Genomic DNA, 20,838 nt, shown 5'->3' with positions numbered 1-20,838 from the left:
GTATTCCTTCTGATGTTAATAGTTATGGAGATGTTGGTCAAAGTTGCATGTTCTTCCGTAGACATGGGATATGATTTTGTTCACTAATAAACAGGTTATTAATATTCATGGCCAAAGTCATCATTTTTGCAGAAAGGAATGTAATTACATGCTGTCCAGATAGGAGAAGGGCGTGTGTTGTGCACGTGGCCAGAAATGTGCAAGTTTATCAAGATGTCAGGTGTTCCTCAGTGCTGAGGATCCGTCATCCGCAGAGTGTTCTATTCCAGTGCATTTTAATGAGCGCTGCTGAAGCTGTGAATGGTCTGTCAGCACTTTTGTTAGGCATCTTATTATTAAGGAGTTTATAGCTTGGCTGTAAAACGTTGCTGTAGGCTAAAACTAGTTAAATAATACTTCCAGAGCAATGTTTTGTGCCAAATTTAATTCGCATAGCTTTAGGCATTTTTCCATGTTTGTATCAGAAGGCAATATGCAAGTTCTGATTGACGTCTTTTGAAGCAGGGCAAGGCAAAATATAAACGGCACAGACCTGGAGCTTTACTCATACTAGATGGTAAGACAGTATAGTATTGTAGGATGCGTGTTTCATGTGCAATAACTGTATACAGTGACTGCAGCAATGGAACTCAGCCTTTCAGACTGAAAGGTAAAGTCCTTATTGAAACAATCCTGTTTTGCCTGAGTAGGGTCTTCAGAACTAGAGCTGCCCTGAGGCTGGCTGTGAAAAATGTAAATGACTAGATTTGACAGAAATAGATGACATTTAAAAGGGAAACTATTAATTTAAAATGCTGTCTTATTACTTTTTTCTGTGTTGTACCCACTGAATAGCTCAGCAGAGCAGTGAACTTGCAGGGCCTTCTTGTTCATGGAAAAAATGCTCTCATTTTGTACATCAGCATTCACAGTTTGTTACATCTATTTTACCGAGTCAAAGCATACACTTTTCTGAAGGAGGTGACAAAAAGTAGTACATCATTTTATTGTCACTTCAAGACCTTGGGCACAGGAATATATTTAACTTTACAAAGATTGTTGACAGTAAAGTTGTATAAACCTGTAGCTAAAGAACTTAAGCTTCAAAAACCCAAAGAGGTAGCGTATAACAAGTTCTGTGTGAAGACCTACCAAGTGCCTGTTTTATTTCAGTACGACATGAGGGGGGCAGATTGCCACATGCAGTACGTGTTGTGTCAGTAATTCTCACTCTCTCATCAGCTGCCTGTCACAGGCAGGTTCGGGAGGGTGAAAATTTGCCTGTTTTCTTGTCAACATTGCGGTGTCTGGAGGAACTGTTTCTGAAGTGATCAGCAATTCCTGCCTGATCAAATGTGCTGAGGAAACGTGTGTGTTTGGAAAAAACTGCTTTGTCATGCAACGCTATCACTCTGAACACATGCCCTGGCCTGTGTAGGCTATTTGATGTCTATTAAGCTGTGTAGTCAGTTGAAGCTAACTGTGGACAGGTTTTACAAACTCATGGTCATTATGGTCATTGCTTTTTTTCTCTTCTTTTTTATTTTTTATTTTTAATTATTATTATGATTTTTTTTAAGGTTTAGTCCCTTAATACATAGGCGGAGTTCAAGGAAGAATGTCAGAGCCGAAGGGGTTCTGCCTTTGTTGCTCTCATTTACCTTTCTTCTTCATTGCTTCAGCTGTTTACTAGCTAAGGCAGCTGATATGTGCCACTTCTAATGCAAACCAGACGCATGAGTCACCTTATAAATACTTTCAGGCAGCTTCTGTGGGAATCCAGCTTCTATGGAACATAAATTATATAAAATTATAACTAATGTGATTTTAATTTTTTGTAAGTTTTTACAAAGTAGATAACTTTTTTTTTTTAATTAAATTAGCAGTGAGTGAATGTTTAGCGTGGAAACCAAGCATCCCAGTCAAGAATTTAATTCTGAAAATATGGTTGCTGTTTAATTGCATTAAGATATTCATTTTTAATCAAGTATTACAGCTTTGCTAAATAATTGGACAATGTATGAGTGTCTTCAATTCTTCTACTCCACAACAGAGAAGAGCTCTCTTTGTGGTGGTTTTCAGTTTGAACTATTAAGAGCTGCAGATTATTATTCTTGATGACTTTTCAGTAGACTAATGGGAAAAGTAGAGTAGATGAAGTGTTTTGAAAGATATAGTCATCCTTCCCTGAGAAACTTAGAAAGATATCCAGATATTGAGAACCCCTCTAAAGTAAAGCAACTGGCACTTAAGTTTTAGAATATACTTTTCTCCCTGTCCTGCAAAAAAATGGCCTTGTCTATCAGATATCCAAGGCAGCTGCACTTGGCTTCAAGCATATGCTTCAAGGTACTTGTGCACTGAAAATTGAATGTGTGGAAGCTGAATTGCACAGCTTGCAGGAGTCTCATCTAGAAGATGATGCGTTTTTACACTATACTGGTATGTGGACAGAGGGATCTTCTTGTCCTGCATAATTTAACATAGCATGCTTTTCAGTACTTATTTTACATAGGCTTATTTCTAGAGAGGAGACAGCTCTAAAATTTTTGTTGATTATCTTTACAGAATAGTTAGCTGCTGCTTCTTTCTCTGCATATTTATTGTTTCACTTAAAATGTCTTACAAAGCAAATATGAAGATAACAAAGAGACTCACTCCACAAACTTCAGGAACAAACAACTAGAGATAAAAAAGAAAAAAAAACTTACATCTTATGATGTAATTTAGTCTACAGCATTAACTGAGGCTTTTATGAAGTTCAAACCCTGACTCAACACTTGATTTCTCAACAAGTGCTTAAGCTCTAAGATATTTCGGCCTGGGCTTTTGATTTAGTTGTCACTGTAGCATTTATAAGTAGATGAGATTTTGTCTGAGTTGTTGAGCTAAGTGATACTGACATAATAACTGTGACTCTCTAAACTAGAGCTTTGGGTACAATTAATCCTTCTAAGAAACCTGCTCGTGTGGCAGTCAGTGTGTGCTGCAGCTTTGTGGAAGCTGATTGTCTCCCCAGCTACTGATTAAACAGAGTATATAAAGTCCAGGTTCCTCTCAGAAGAGCCAATAATTTCTCTCTTTCTCTACCTGGAAAACAGTTTTTCAAACTGAAGAAAATAGTGTTATTTTTGAGCCTTTTGACCCTTTTCTGTTTTTGATAGAAACTGGACAACAACTTCGAAATTGTAGGGCTGGCAAGAGGGATGCTGGCATACAGGGTGATCACATTATCTCTGCCTCCTTAGGCAATCACACTAAAATGGGCAGGGAGATCTATGGTAACACTGAGTTTGAGTGTATGCTTCAAAGCCCAACTTTATGTGGAAGTTCTTTGATGAATTTTTAAACAATCTCACAGAAATTCAGGAAAAGCATTTGTACTGTCAGTTGCTTCAGAAAGCGGTTCTTAATTAGTTCCTGATACATTTTCTTCGATTAATTGTTCTTACTGGTTGTATCATAAATTCAGATGCTAACTTTTCATAACTTAAGTGCTTCCTTGTTGCAGGCGTGGCGACTGAATGAAAGAAAATTAAAGTAGATGTTTAAACAGCATGTGTATTCATAGAATATGTATACATCCAGTTAAATGATTTAGTCTTGACATTCACGTCATTGAGATAAAATGAATTTTGCTGTTGTTCTAAATAAATTCTTGAGGCATAGGCTGATTACCTCATTTATGTCATTGCAGATACTTATCATGTCTGTCTTACACTAATGAATGTGCAGAAACAAATTCTTTGCTTGAGAGAAATTCTTCAGGTTGGGGTGATGTGAGAAGGGTCGACATTCTGCTTGATATATACCCCAGTGGCTGCTAAGGGATGGGGGACAGTTAATCAAAGGAAATCTGAAAGAAAATTGATGAGAATACTCTGAAGAAAAAAAAAGGTGCTAAAGAGAGCTTTTATGTAAGCATTGGTTAGACTATGAGAAAGGGGAAAGGAGAGAGCAGTTGATGAGCAGAACGCAAGCTATCATACTTTCAGATTACAACAATTTTGCTAATATCTACACTGCCTATTTAAAAGTGCTTACAGGATTCATTTGTAGTTCTGAACTTGTGTTCTTTATTGTTATTGTTTAACCTTTAATGCCTGTAGTTATACAACCGCTTTGGTATTCTGAAATATTTATGTGCTGCCAAAGTATTTTTAATTAAGCCCTCTTTGTAAACAATGACAATTAGTGTATTCCTCTTTTTATAGCTCAAAAGCCAAAAGAACCATTAAGTTTATCTGATGTGACTTTTTACATATCACAGTCCATTACATTTCATCCGGATATCCCGTTTTACAGATAGAGATTTTAGTAGACAACTAAATTAAGCCAATTAGTCTGGGAGACTGTACTTCCTACAGCACACCGAATAGCAGAGATCACGATGCTGTTCCTGTCAAGTACCTGCAACAAACAAAAAATGAAGTGAGGTATGCCTAGGTGCTACCAATTGCCTTTTGAAGTATGTTTCTGTCATGTTCCAGTTTTCCCTTAATCTCATTTCTCTGTTGAAGAGTGTATGTGACAGCTGGAACAGTTGTTATATTTTCATTATGAATAAGGATGTCTGGAAATGACAATGGAATTCTCCAAAGGGAAGAAAAATGAAGGTTCTTTGACTCTTTTTACTGGTCTTAGAGCTTGGAGTCAGTACTTGTCGCTTTGTTGGTTTTTGCTTTTTTTTTTAAATCAAGAACATTTGAGTTTACTTTAGGTGGTTCTCTACCACACTCTTCTTACTCCCTTCTACCATAGGTCTTTTAACACAACTGCAGCTGGCATTTTTTCCTTGGTCTCTGCTTTTACTTATTTACTTTGAGTGAGGTGACATTGCAGTACTTCGCTGCATTCCCATTTTCTCAAATTCCTCTCATTCTTCCAGTTTCCCTGACAACTTTCAAGGAAATACCCCATGGTAAAGGGTTTTCTGAGCTCAGTTATGAGGCACTGCTCTGACAGGAAAAAAGAAAGCTCACCAAAAAGAAAATGTGAAGCAAAATACATGTGAAACTTCTTTTCCTAAATGTTTAAAGGGGCTACCTGTTGTAGCAGTGATGCCACAAAACTGTGTGATATTGAGAGGGGAGAGTGCAGTATGTGACTGTTTGCTGTAATCATAAGGCAGAAGATTTTCAGGAGAAAAGAAGGATGGCCTCAAGTCCTGCAGATTTACTTCAGATCTACATATGCTTGAGGTTTGATGGCAATAAGAAGGTCCTCAGTTCAGTCTTAGAGGCAAGACTTGCAATATCATAAGCTTTTCCTCTTCCTGATAGTTAAGCAGAAATTGTTAACATGCTGATTTTTGTTGTTCCTGAGTGGAAGGATTATCTTTATTTCAGCGGAGGCAAGGACATGGAGAGATAACAGCAAATGTTGAATAATCAGATTTATGGGAGAGTTAACTTGTCTAGTTCTGCTGCTCGGTGAATGGCAACAGCTTGAAATGAGTTGGTGACTCCAACTCCACATCTGCTTGGGCTACTCTTGGTTTTAGGGAGAAAGGGCTTGATAACACAACTAACCTGTGGCATCATGTGTTTTATATTTCAGGCACTACCTAAAGCTTAGTGAACAGCAGGTATCGAGCCATTTCCCTGCACAATAATGGACCTTGATCTTCTTTGACCATCTCTCTTTCCCCCCTCTTCTGGTTCACCAGTAAGATGTTCTTTGTTTTGCTCACACTGGATGAAATTTGGGAAAGTAAAAGTTTCTTCAAAGTGTCTTAGGTTTATAACTGCAAACACTTAATTTTCAAGGACTTTAAAGTACTTTTGACAACTGACAGGTAACTTCATAATTTACAACAAGAAGAGATCACGCTATGAGGAAGCATTGAAGAGTTTATTTTTTATGTTAAAAATCTGTCCAATTATCATCCTTTGGAATTACAGCAACCACTTTAAAGAAAATTAATTAGCAAAAATAGGGAAAAATATTCATGTGAAGGGATGTATTTTAAACATCAGTATAACAAGTAGATGTGTAAACCATCACTGCATCTATTCTCTTTAGCCGTGTGTTTTTATGTCCCAATTCTGTCAGTCTGCAGTTTTAAACAAACAGATGCAAATGTCACTGATATTTTTGCTTAAGAAACAGTATCTGTAACCTTTCAGAGATTATATTAATAGCTGCAGTAGCTTGCTATAAACAATATTTCAGCATTCTCCTTACACATATGTTTTAGAAGAAATAAATCTGTTAAACCTTAAGCTTTCTTTTCTTACTGTAAGACATTGTTAGATTAAATGATGCATTATTAATAAGCATTGTTTAAAATTGAATCTAGCAAAGTTAATGCTATATATAATCTATTACAAAGAAGAATCTACACTTCATTTCTCTGTCCATCTGTTCTGCTACTACAGTGCTTCCCTGTTTATTGTTCACAATTTATTATTATAGCTTTATTTTGACTTTGCTCATTCCTTTGCCAATGTACGCACATGCAAACATGCATCCTGCTCTGTTGCACTCAAAAGACAGGATAGCGCTTAGTTACTTTTTTCCCCATTATCATTCTAAATACCTGCCTAGTTTGGTTTCTTTGTTTTTCCCCAGCTTGGAGTAAAATGGAGAGAAGTCTTAAATGAGATAGAAGTGGGTGTGGGAAAGGGAGCTGCTGTTTTTTCTCCTTTATTGAAGCATCAGCTCCTGAAGCATTGCAGGTTGGGTATCAGTACCTGCCAAGGTCAGGTTTAACCTGGGGCACAGCTGTTATGTCCTGTAGCAGTGAACATACCCATTTCTTCCCTCTGATTTCAATAGAGATACGCATAGAGGAAATTCTTCTGTCTGCAGTTCTAGTTTTTTTTCTGATTCTTACTGTCTCCTGAATGGAGGATTTGGCTATAATGGTTGGATGAGATGATTAGCTGTATTTTTAAGTTAGTTTGGCAGATAGTCTGAAATGACAAACTTCAACTGTAAGCTGTAATACATCATAAAACATCAAAGACCAAAGAGCTTACTGTTTATTTTTACAAATGCAACTATTTTTATTTCCTAAAAAAAAAAAAAAATCCAGTAGGTATCTTCAGTTCTTACTATGTACATTAAAGCATAATAATCAGTAAAGGTTATCATATCCAAAGATACTTTTCCAATCTCCTATAGTTTGTGGGGTTATTTTGAGGAACACTGTATAATCTTTTCCTGTTCTTCTTGTATTGCCTGGGCCTTTTTTTAACACTGCTGGAGCACTGTGGTGCCAAGCCAGGTGGAGCTTTGGCCTGACTCAGTTGTGTCATTGTGCAGAAGCTTGGACATGAGCTTTGTCATCATAAAAGTTCTTTAATGTGGCATTCTTTAGAGAACATTATAGGGCTAAGATGCTATGAGCTTAGCATCTACTTTGTTCTTTTTATGTTATTGAGACATTTGTCGTGTGTGTTTTGTTTGTTTTTGTTTTTAGCTTATTTTCTCTCAGATGAGGTCTACTCCCTCTTTCTAGGGAGATTGTAACCAGAGGGAACAATGGCAATTTGTGCAGTCATGGGGGTTTATATTTGGCCCAAAATGGTAGTTCTAGTTGTCTTGTAAAATGGTTGGTTTCATTAGGTGACAGCAGAGCGTGCAGAAAGGTGCACGTGCTGATACATGTGGTATACAAGTTGTTATACATTGAATACTTCCGTATTTTGTAGACAAACCCAGGTAAGTAAGGATGTTGCTCAACACTGTAGATCTCCTGTGGATTACACAGCTCTCAAGAGCTACCAGTTTTTGCATCTAAGCTGGGAAAATGTTCTCAATTTTGAAGAGTCTGCTTGTCTGGACATTAACCTACATGTTCAGTTTTGACTTCCCAGAATATATACTTTGACTTGCATCTTTAAATATATATATATATGTATCTTATATAAAAATAATAATTAGAAAAAAGGTTTCTTTTTTTTTTTTGGAAGAACACAACATATGTTTGGACAGCTTTTACATGGATGTTTTGAAAAGGTACAAAGAAAATGTTACATAGCTAAAATATGATTTAAAAAAATCTGTTTAGTATTTCAGTAGTCAACAGAAATATAAGACATGTTGCTATATTTCTTGACTCCTTCCTCTAACATATACTTCTGAATCCCATTATACAGATTATCTTTCAAAAACATTTCTAAATACATCAGTGCCTGGTGGTAAAATTGATGTTGCAGTGATTCAGCCTTATCTGCAAGCTGGAGGTAATTGATAACACGGGTGTGTGGGTGCAGCAGTGGGCTGCCATCGCCAGTGTTGGAAGCTGGAGCTGCAGCGAGGCTGTGCCTCCTGTGTTAGCCCTGTGCAGCCCCCAGCTGCTGTTGCTGCAGGGCAGGGCGAGGGGATGCCTGCCTTGCCTGCTGCCCTCTGCTCTGAACAACTGGAGTGCATATGGGGGGAAACAGCACGAGTGGCTCAGTGCTGGGGAGCGTCTGAAGGCACTCAAAATCACTTGCTGTGTCCGGGGCACTGGCTGAGTTCACTGGCTATTGATGGGTCTGATTTGAAGGCGTTACGTTGCAAAATAGATCACTAAATGCCATTTTTTTTTTGGTGGAAGCTGTTAGGAATGTATCTCTATACTAATGTTTGTATTTTAAATTCACTAACTTACTGATGTTCAGGGTGGTATGTTTCTGCCTCCTCATTTCTAAAGAAGTCTTTTGGCATGCTTGTGCAATGTGTAGCAATAACAGTAGGTTTTACTCATAAGTAAACAGTCTACTGCAGTTGTGTCAGGCACTAGTCTGAATTCCTTCTCACCAGCACCACTTTTATGGACTCGAGCTGGATAGGAATTTCTGTTTTGATTGGAAGATGTTGATTTGTTACAAACAAACAAACAAACAAAAAGTTGGCAGAACAGCAGCCAGGCATTCCTGTAAGGCAGAATTTTGGATCAAAATAAGGGAAGGTAGCACAGTGCATTCCCTGCAGTACAAGAGCCTGTTTCTTCCTGTTTTAAGCAAGAATTTGAGCTCTTAAACCTCAGTTTCCTGAGTGCTCTAAAGAAAATTTCCTCAACTTTGGGAGTGTGGGTGGTCCTTTCTGTTAACAGCTTTTGCTTAAAACCCCTTACAAGTATCAGCTTGGTTTTAATGTAACATCTCAGATGTTTGTGTAAGGCAGGAAAACTATTTCCCTTTCCACCTAATCCTGAGTGTTTGTGTTACATCTAGCAGCATTTTGCTCTTGATGTCCAGCTGTGTGAATTTGTTGTTTGAAAGAGGAAACTTTGTATTCAGGAATTTGACCCTGAACTTTTTAGCAGTAAATGATGTAATTGTTATTGTAGCTCTTAACTTACTCTCTGTCAATAGATTCCCTTGATTAAATAACAAATTTTCTTTTGTATGAAGCTTTCCATTTAGCATAAGAGTTTTGTGTTTTTAAGTTTTTGGGGTAGATTTATTTATAAATTACCTCAGACAGCGCATCTTTGACAATTCCTGTTACCCCACTGTTTATCATGGTGATGCCTCTTTCTTCTGTAAGAAGGGATGGACATAAAGGGTTGGAATCAGTATAAGACGTAGACCTGTGAGTAAGATGGAGTAAAATGCCTGGTGAAAGAGTCCTGTTTATGCTAAATCAAACATCCCTATTTCCTTTCGGAATCTCCTGGCACAGTATGTAAAGACCTGTTTTTGCTTTTTGCTTTCTTTGAGCGTTATTCCTGCACTGACTTTTGATCAAGATTATGCTTTTGAATTTCCTGGTTGGCCCCACATCCTGAGCTTTGGTTCATAATATGTAGCAGTGCTTGACCTGGGTTGCTTCTGGATGAAACTGACTGGGCAAATGCACTGTGGGAACAAGCCTGATGTACTCCAACCACTCACTGGATGTCCAGCCACCAGGATTGGACTCCAGCTTGTCCAAAGTAAGAGCCTCAAAGCACCTGTAAAGTGGACATCAGGTGTTCATCACTATACTTGGTTTGCTCTACACTTCTGCTCCAATTTTATTTTACTGCTTGCCAGTTCAGATACGGTCATAGAAAGGCACTAGGTATGTTGTATCTTCTTTTTTTTTTTTTTTTTCCATCTTGTTTTTTCCCACTTTCTGGAAGCTAATCTACCCTTTAATGACCTTCTGCCTTTTCAGTAGCTGCGTTGTGCAGGCAGTAGGTCATCTGCAGTACAGCACAATCTGTCAGTGGTAAATACTTGGCAAAGTAATACTGGATTTTATATGCATTCTTCTGTACATGGTAGAAAATAGATAAGCTAAAAGAAATCTTGAGGGACTGTGTCATTTAAAACTGCTTAAAACAACCTAGGAAACCACAAATTTCAACATTAAGTTTGTACTTTGAGATGGTGCTGAGACAACAGGTTTCTGAGAATGTCCTCTGCTTCAGTAATTGTCTTGATGTCTTCAATAAATACTCATTGTCTTCTAAATTTTGATGTGGGTTTATATTATTTAATTCTTAAAATTCTTTACACCGGACCTTTCCCTTAGAGAAATCGATTATAAGTATACTTAGAAGAATAACAATTGTCACACACCGGAGCCTGATCCAAAGCCCACTGAAGCCAAGGGGAGAATGTATTTTAATTTTAAGGAGTGTTGGACCATATCACATTTATTTATCACACTTTAAATTTATGGTTCACAGTTACTGCTTGTATGACAATCCTCAGGTATCTATGCTTATCACCCAGAAGCCCATGACATATTACTTATGACATATTCCGTAGAAATATGTTTTACAGTGAGATGCCTCAGAATCCACTCTTTCATTTTAAAAACACTGGACTACTTTGTGAAAATTCTTTTGCCTTAAGTGATTTATCACAATGCACACAGTAATCATTAAGAAAGTCTGATGGAAAAAGTGTTAGTGTAGCATGGCTCTTTGTTTATAAAGGTGGTTTGAAATATACATATGATTTGAAATTGGGCTTTCCTGTTATAATTATTTGTTTGTCTGAGTTTAAACTTCATTTGAAATTACAAGCTTGCCTCCTTAAGATCAATATCTGAACATAGGGAGAGATGGGCTGCCATCATGTCTACGTAGATAATGGCAAAAAGAGCGATAAAGTATTGCTTCTCTTTTTCTGTTGGGAAATAAATCACAGTGTATATTCTTAATCCAAAGTTACGCAGCCTTGTGGGAAGAGTACGTTACTGAGCCTGTGCGTTCAGTACAGACCTGTGGAAAGGATATTTGGGTTCCTGAACGTGTTAATGGTTATTGCACAGCTCTGGAAATCTTGATCGTTGGAGACAGCCCAGTATTCCGTGCTTATGAAGCTCTTACATCCTCTTCCATCAAATGTGTTGCTTCTGTTCTTGAAATATGAATTCTGGTAAGCATGAAGAGACGTTGCCCCAGTAGTAGAGATGGATGTTTCTGTGAGGCTGGTGGTTGGAAGCAGTGCGGACTCTGGAGAAGTGTTTGTGACCAGAGCAGTAGCGGATGTGCCAGCTGTGCTGGAAGCAACTGCCGTGGTTTTGGGGGACTTTTTTTTTTTTTTTAAAGAAAAAAGTAATCCCAACCAGTTAGGCATTTTTTTAAACAGGTAAAAAACCTATATTATACCTAAGAAGTGTTTCTTAGCATCCCATAACATACCATCTAAACACTGAAAATAAGAAGCATACAATGAGAGCGACTGTCCGTTAATGCATCCAAGGAGTGAAATTTTCTTAACTGAAAATCATGAGAAAATTCTATTGACACAAGTGGAAAAAAGAATTTCCTATGATTCCTTCTCAAAATTGTATGATTTTGAGATTTAATGCTTGGTTTAGGAATTACTTCTCCTGGTCATTTAAATCCATCCATCAGTATTAAATGTATTTAAACCTTTCTCTCAGCATATTTGCACATCCTTCTTGCCAGCAATGAGTAACAGCATAAGTCTTCATCCTAAACAAAAATTCCTGTGTGCCTCTTGTATTGCTAAAGCAAACATATCATGTGAATGCAGGGAAATAACAACTTAGTAAAATGTATATAGTCTCTTTCTTAACCCTCTTCACTATAGGTTTCTAAAAAATTACTGTAGTAAAGAGGTATTAGACATATAGAGTAATTTTTTTTAAAAAAAGTTTTCTATTTGCACAGTATTTTAGCCTACAACAATGTGTGGTGCAAAGAAAATGAAAGCTAAAAGATGAAATGAAGTAGTTCAGTTTTAAACAAATAATTCTACTCTGATTTTTTTATTCCTTTGTTTTAATTCTTCATATTTCATTAGTTGAATCAGAGTATTTACAACAATTAATACAAAAAGGGAAATGTTTAATAAATTAAAGCACAGAAGTTCCATTAGTAGAAAGAAGAAATTTCAAAATCGGTGGCACCAGTCTATCTGCAACTAGTCCAAGGTGTCATCAGTCATAAAATTCTGCTCACGTGTATTCTGCAAATGTCATGTTTTCAGGTTAATGAGCTACGTGGCAATGAATTTTGATATTTTGAGTGTTGCTTTTTAAGTAATCTTTATGTGTATAGTTATTTCAGATTAAATCTCATTTTATATATATATATATATAACAAAATAGCTAGAGTTCAGTGAAGCTTATGTCTTATATCTGAAACTTAGATCTTTGAAAACTGAAGGTTAAATATGTGAGCAAAAAAGGCAGTATAAGTAAAGTGTTAGTGACCTTTGTTTTCAGGCCAGCCACTGTTTCCTTCTGTCTTTGAGCTCCGTGCAACCAACAGAAACGAGCAATAGCTTCACGCTTCTCCCTTGAACTATAACTTGTGTATTTTGCAACATGGGCAGCAGAGAACTCTGAAACTAAGGCTTGGGACAAGCACATGTTTTAGCAGGTACTCTAGGGCATAAATATGTCCACACCTTGCTGATCAACCTCTCCATGTCTGTGGTCTTCATTCCTCTTTGACTCGTCAGTGTTTTTTCATTTGTTTGTTTTACACTTAACCAGTAGTAGCTTCTCATGCTTCTTAATTCACTCCTAGTTCTCTCCTTTGTCTGTTCCAGGTAACTGCTACCTTCTGCTGTTTTATTTTCTGAAGTGATGTTAGAATTTCTCTAAGATGTTGCTTAGCTTTTCTGGTTTTTAGGATTGCCTTTAGGATTTAGTTTTTTTGGGGGAAGGATTTAGCTGTGAGACTTTCAGTTGAATGTATGCAATTGAAAAAGTATGATGTTTGCTTCCTGCCATGCAAATGTCATAGATGGCGTTAACAGGAGATGTTAGTTCATCTATTAGTATATCAAAAATACTCTGCTGACATGAAATTCTGCCCTGGTTGTTTTTATGAAATCTGAAAAGCCCTATTTGTTTTGGTACGTGCTTCACTTTCACTGATTTATTGGTATTTGTTCAGATTCACTTGTAAACTAATGCTTATGTTTCTTAAGCACTTGTTTTCATCAATAGTTCATCTGCATCTGAGAAGAATCCTTCCCGAATCTCTTTCATGTCCCTGTGGTTTTATAAGCATTCCTCTCTAGACTTCAGGAAATCCCCTTTGATATTTTCTTAGGCATTTGCAGGTGCCTTTCACAACTAATTCCCTTAAGCTTTCTTTAAATAAGTAAATAGTTAACTCATACAGCTGAGTATAGGAAGTTCAGAGGAGATGCATCAAAATTACATTTATTCTAAGATAAGAAAGAAATAATGATGCTAAAAGATACTGGGAGGGTAGAGGGGGGACATGTTGACAGGAAGAGGAGGGCCTTTTCATGCCTGAAAAGGCTAGTAGGGTAAGTGGGCAGGCTCAAACAGAACTATTCATTGTCTGTGGGGTGCACAAACTGCTGTTTTTTCAGAGAGATTTCAGAAGCATTTTTTGGAAAATATGGAACCTTTGTATTCTCCTTTCTGAAATGTTATTTTCATGTGATATTTTTTCACCGCAGTGTATAGCAAATTATTTACTTAAAGCTACAGACCAGAAGAGAAGAAAGGACTTCTTGCTTGCTATGCAATGTATTCAGGAGGCCTGAAATGTCAGGAAAGCTTTAGAGCTTAATTTTGTCATTATTTTTCTTATACACGAGAGGTAAAGTTCAAGTAGTGTAGCAGCTTGACAGCTAAGCAATACTACCCTTTACTACTTGTAAAGAGAGGAGCATTTGGAAAGGAAGATGGTTTTACTGTTTGAAGTCCTTGAACTCAGTACCTAACTGGGTTCAACATCTATCGGTTTTCAGGATGATTATATTTGCTCAAGATCAGGAATCCCATTTTTTTATTTAGGGTATAGCAATGCACATTTGATGATTTCCACTAAGTGAGACATGGAAATGAAGCACAGAAACCGTAGAAATCCCATGGAAAGGCATTGCCTGTACAATGGTCCATGGGAAACAGAATCCGTAGTTTTCCAGTCTTCTTAAGAAATTGGTTGATACATTTCATTTGGACTGAGCTCAAACTGCAGAATCTTTTGAGAAGTGTATCTTTTAAGCATTGATTTCTAGTGTTTTTCTGCCGTTGAAAGTGAATTAGAATAGCAGCTAAAAGGAAATTACCTCTCCTTTCCAGTCGCTTCTCAAGTGTGTGTTTGTAATGATTGCCGTAGATTTCAAGAATACGTAGTCAGAACCTTTATTCATCAGCTGGCCTCAAAAGACTTCTAGTCAGAGGTCAGTTAGTTGGAAGTGCAAAAACAATGCAGCACCTTAATGGATTTTCCTGTGTGATATTTGGCTGTTATGAACAATCTAATTAAGTCTGCTATATTGGCGTTCTGTAGCATTAAAAGAACTCATGTATGTTTTTGGGGGGGGTTTCAAATTGAAATAAAATTATACAGGCACATGGTGCTCCAACATTTTATCTAGTTGCATCCTGTGGTATATAGAAGCTGTGGAACACACGATTAAAGCTTAGCAAAAAGTTCTGCAGGACTAAATTGATTCTGTCATTACAGTTGAGCAGGATCGATAAGAAAATTTAGAAATGTAGTAGTACAGATTTGTGAAAGTAAAAAATAATCTAATAGATGATTGCTATCAGCTTCTCTGGAATTGAGATATCACTTTTTTTTAAGTGACTTTAGTCAAAATTTTGATTTTTTTTTTTTTGTAGAAAATTGTTCCCTTTCTATGGTGCTTTTTTTGGGGGGAAAAAATCACTGAAAAAAAACTTTTTTCAAAATGTAACATCTAAACTTTTCTACTCAATACTAAAACATAGCATAGAGAGCACGTGCATTTTTCAACGTGTAATTAGTCATACAAATGACATTGGGACCTGTCTCATCATTGTTTTCTTCCCTCCCTTCAAATAGCTGTCTAACCTCCATCTCGCTTGTCTGAAAAACTGTCTTGTTCAGCATTACCAACAATGAATGACAGCTGTCACTAGACGTCCATATCTTTTTAAACATTTTTCTTTCTTTCTTCTCTTGTGTTTCATCTTGCCCTTGGTGACTGGTTTTATGAATAAGAAACTTTACATTTTTACATTTCTTCTTGGTTACTTTTATAATTTGTTGTCTGCCATGAGACATCAAACTTTCAGTATTTAAGAAACAATACTTTGGGTGTAACTAGTCTGAAATATTAATTAAAAGTAACTCTATAGGTTGTCCATAATACCACTCTGCAACGAATGAAAAAGTTGCTCATTCTTATGTTAGGAACAGCCAGGCAAACTAAATATGTTAACCTCTTAAAAGACAAATGATAGAAAAAATTACTAGCCCTGCTGAAATCCACCAAAAGAATTTGGGAAGCTGTGTACTAGGTTAACCTGTGTCAAGGGATAACAACTGAAAGACGTCTTCTTACAGGAAGCCTTGCACATCTTCTGCTTGAAATTTATAGATCCTATGGAGGTACTTTGGAGGTTGGAATGAGGGAAGAAGCAGGAATAAAAATAAAACATTTTTAGCAGTTCCAACTATATTGCTCTAGTCACTATTTACTTTATTTATGAGCCTATCAGACCCAAATGCATACTCACTCTTACCTGTGACAAACTGGCAAGTGGGATATAAAAATGAAAGATTTTTTCCCTTAGCTGGTGGCTGAGGAATCATTGATCTTCCTTAAACTAACATTAATCTTAGAAAGGCAGCAAGAGGCCTACAGGTCTTTCATGCAAGTTGAAGGTGGTAAATAGGAAAACATGAAAAAACTCCTTTTGTCTATATTCTTTATTACTGGGCATATTTTATAACATTGTGGTTGCCAGTTGATTTTATCTTTCATTCCATTAAAGTTTCATGTTTGGAGCATAACTATGCATGCTTTAAAATAATTAGCTTAGGCAGTAGTCTGTGACAATTGATGAGAAAAGCGAGCTTCTTTTGCTGAGTGTATCATTAATAGAAACACTCTGGTGATGAAATTTTAGAAAATCCTCTGAAATATTCAATACAACAATCTCTAGTGAGAAATTCTAAAGTAATGACAGACAGTATCTTATTTTCTTAGCAGATCAAGTGATTTAAAAGAGCAGTGCATAGAGGTGATTATTTTTCAGCTTTCTGAAATCAAAGTAGCAGGGCTTGGAAGTATGATATGCAGATATTTTTGGGGAGTAGGTTAGGCACTTTGATTGCCATGTAATCTAAATGCCTTCTTGTATACTTCCCAGTCCTCAGTTCTGCATGAAAATTTTAAATAACCTCTGATGGCTGCTTTGTTATAGTGATGATGGACTTGCACTGGTAAAACTGGATTTGGATTCCACTTACGACTGTTTGTACCTGGGCCCTTTGTCTAAAAGAGATATTAAGATGATGTGAATGTTTTAAATTATATAAAATGAGTTTGCACATGGCTGATACTTCTGTGTAACACAGTAAGTACACACAGACCTTGCATTTAGCACAAAAAGGTAGAACTTGCAACAGCAACTGCAGTCATTTTTTGTCCTCTTGCCTCTACCTTCTCCACCCCGCCTTCCCCCTCCCAAAAAAAGTGTAATGTTTTCCCCCTCAAGCCCTGACAAGGCTTCCAGGTCTGTTGCATGGACATAAACTCACTTTTAAGTCTTGCAGCTTACTTGGAATTTCTCTCTGATTAGTAAAATGAGAAAGGAGAATATTTCCTGGTTTTGTGTAACTTGAGAACAATTCCTAAACTGTCACATTTTTCCCACTGACATAGACCAACATAATGTATTAGTGCTATTTGTCTGCTGTTACCTGTCATCTCATATTTGGGATACCTCAGGCCAGTGCATGTAGAAATGGTCATGTACCATATAGCCGTGCTCTGTCGTCATTCTGGAAGTGTTCATCAGCCATTATTGCCAATGGCTATTATGACAAAAGGTAAAGGGCTCCTGAGTAAATTCTGGATAATGGCTATGTGGAAGGAAAAAAAAGTGGAAAATGGCTTAAGAATGAATAAAGTGGCTTTCACTGTTTGTTTCTTCTTTGGCCATGCTTTTCAGCAGTATGTGCACTTGATTGCAGGTTTGTGTACGTTTCTGAAGTTTTGCTGATGATCTATAAATGCATGCTTCTACTTTTTAAGTGTTTGAAGCTGTCATTGCATGGTAGACCAGCTGTGAAATAAAACCTTGAACTTTCAAGTTTTGTATGCTTGTCCTGATCTGAACCCTGAATTTCTCAAGGCTTATATATGTAAGTAATTTGGAGATACCTGACCCTACGCCGCCTGTACATCAGAAAAATTGAGTTGAAAGAGATTGCAGGAGTAAGACTGCAGGCAAGGAGAGGGAGAACTAACAATCAAGTAGTCAGAGTGATTACAGTATAACTGAATTATAATTCGATTTTAAAGTATAACACAAAGTAAAAAATAAATACAAAAAATTGATTTACCATTTCATTACTCACAAGTTGTATAATGTAATTGAAGAAACTTTTGCCCCTTACTCTGACCAACCCCATCTCCTTGTCTTTCCTTTCTTGAGTTTCCTTTATTAACGCTAAACATTTTGAATTCATACGGTACTGTTTATACCCATAGAGTTGAACATACTGGCTTTGTAAATTTTCATAATGCTTGCTCATATCACATAAAATATTGAATGTTAATCCTGTTTTAAAACATTTTAAAATCGTTAAAATATGATCCTTGCAACCTTGTTTAGTTGATTTATCAAGTTCTCTAGGACAGCACACCATACAGGAATGGAACATTCTTCAGAGCCATAAATAGAGACTATAAGTGTGCCTATATCTTCCTATGGGCATTCTAGTTGTTATCTTGACAAAACACATTTTGTAGACTGGATCTTCCAAACCCCTATTTAAGACTAGAATTAAGAGACAAATAATTACACGTGCAGTATAAAAGTGCAAAAATATATCAAAGCTCATAGTATGTTGTACTTAATTTAAAATCTTGGAAAACTTTTACTGATTTTTTTTTTTCCCCTTGAAGTTAAAGGGCAGATAGTGAAATTAAGTTTTGGGAGGTAACATGAGTTTTCCAAAGCACTGTTAACCATTCCCCAGGAGTAAAAATGGGAATCAAGGCTCAAACTGATGCAAATACTGTAACTCTTTCAGTGTCACTTGGCTATCCATTCTTAAATAACTCTGGGTCTTTACTGGTATCACAATTTAGTGTATATTTTCATCTTTTCAGAAGCCTTGGGGATTTTATTTAGTTTTATAATCTGAAGTTTAACCAAATTACCTCCTTCGGTCCCCTTATTAGGAGAATTAGATGTCAATCTTAAGTCTTTAGCTCTTTTTTTTCTCCATTGCTGAATTTGGCAGATGCTGTTGTTCAGTTACACACTTTAAGGTAATTCTGTTTCTAGTGTTGGATAGGATGTGAACATGCCGATGCAGGACGCACATGGAAAACCAGTCATTGTGAATGTAACATAATTATTCTTAGTCTTGAGAAGAGAAAAATGTATTTGGTCTGGGTTTACTTGAGGAAAGGGTTATTTTAAGTTTTTGATTGAAGTCGTTTGTCCTTGGCAAGAAAGATTTGCAGGGACTTGAGCATAGTCTGCTTTGTCACGGTGCTGTTCACTTGAACCTGACCATGGTGATTTGGAAGAAATCTAAGAGAAAAAACATGCTGTTATACATGATTTCCTTTTGGTGCAGGTGATACCAACTGTCCATCTTCAAGGTAGCTGCTTTTGTATGGAAATACACAACTGCAAGACTTTGCTAGGAAGAGGACCTGAAATTAGGCTAGGAATGAAACAGAAACACCCCCCCAAAAACAAAACAAAACAAAAACACAACCAACCAAAACAAACAAACAAACAAACCCACAAAACAACAACAACAACAACAAAAAACACAACCAAACCATAAAACCCTACCTCGGTTATCCTGTTTTGGGCTTTTGGCAACCATACTTTAGTAAATGACCATCCTGTAAATACTGAAAACCAAGCAAAGTAGGTAGTCAGATTATATTCCAGGTCACAAATATTTTTTATAATTCCAAGTTAAAAAAAATCTGGTTTCTACATGTAACTCTTGTGCTTGAACTATAGTGCGTCAAACAGGATAGCCCATGCCAGGCTGACAGCTTCCAGCAACAGCAGAATACAGACCAGAGTCGATGAGCACCTTTTTGATTTCAGGCTTGTTGTTCTGTGCTGCAGACCTTCGCTTTCTCTGCTGCTAAGCTAGGTAGCCTCACCGATATTTGTGCCTATGACTGTGTTACGGAAGGCACAAGCTTTTATTTATCCCCATGACCAGACAGTTTTACCATGCGTAGAAGTCCAAAAACTGGCTTTAACTCAAATTTTTGAAGCACTCTACAGATAGTTTATGGAGTAGACAAAAGAGGAAAGTACTATAGCTAAACTAAGTAGAAGACAGCATAGAAAGAGTGTTTGTGCCTGCCGCATAACCTAAGTAGCTGAATAGAAGTTGTGAATATTTAAGTAAAGTTACCTGCAGGAGCAGGAGATGCCATGTATGAGTTTACATGTTGTTTTTTCTGCATTTGAAGTGTACAGCTCAATGAGAAATAGCAAGTGCTGATCAACTTAGTTTTTTAATAGCTAGGTGTACGAACGTGAGTATTAGATTTTTAAAACTTCCTGAAATTATCAGCGTACAACACCATACAGAGCACAGCGTTTTAAGATGACAGAATGGAAGACAGCCACCCTCAATGGTGCTCACTTACTGTCTGTGGGAGCATGTGTAGTCTCTCCCCTTTTTTTATTTTTATTTTTTTTGACTGAATTTCTTCTGCTGCTTTAGAAAGAATATTAACATATATAGGCTTGACTTTTTTCATCCTAGGTAAACATTTGGTCTTCCTGATCCTGTCCTCTGTTAACTGGCCTAACATCATTCAGAAATTCCTATGTAGAAAATGTCAGCTGTCATCTTAATGCAATTATCCAACCTCTTTGTAACAATAAATATAGAAAAATGGAACAAAATTATCTGGAGCCAGTATGAGAGAGCCAGAAGACACTCTTCCCCCTCCCTAGAGGCGTGCTGCTTTATTGCACTCTTGCAATTAAAGGCATTGAAAGTGAATGGCTTTCAGGTGGACAAGCACGTTAACATCTGCAACAGAATGTGAAAGCAATAGTGTTAGTTATACGTAGTACTTGTAAGTCAGCTAGCACAGAATCTACCTGAGCATTGCAGAAGCCCAGTAAGAAGAGAAGGGTCCCTCTTTTTGCTAAGAATTTGAATGCTGTACTATACTCTCATTCTGGTTAATTTTGGTGAGGACAAAATTTACGGTAGCATTAACAGTTTAGATGTTGTTGACAGCAGTTTAAAGTTGCTTCTGCTTCCCCCCCCTAATTTGTCATCTGCATTATAAGACAGGTTAATTATCTGATGCTTATCAGTGACCATATCTAAAAATGCTTTTGTTGCTACTGGAAATTTTCACGTGTATATATATCATAACAGAAAAGGATTGTCATAGGAAACCAGCAGTGTACATTTTTATTGAAATTGTCGGAAAGTATTTATTTATAGAAATAGAAAAGCAT

This window comes from Anser anser, assembly GCF_964211835.1.
Source record: "Anser anser genome assembly, chromosome: 5".
Taxonomy (NCBI): Eukaryota; Metazoa; Chordata; class Aves; order Anseriformes; family Anatidae; genus Anser; species Anser anser.
This window is presented reverse-complemented; position numbering follows the sequence as displayed.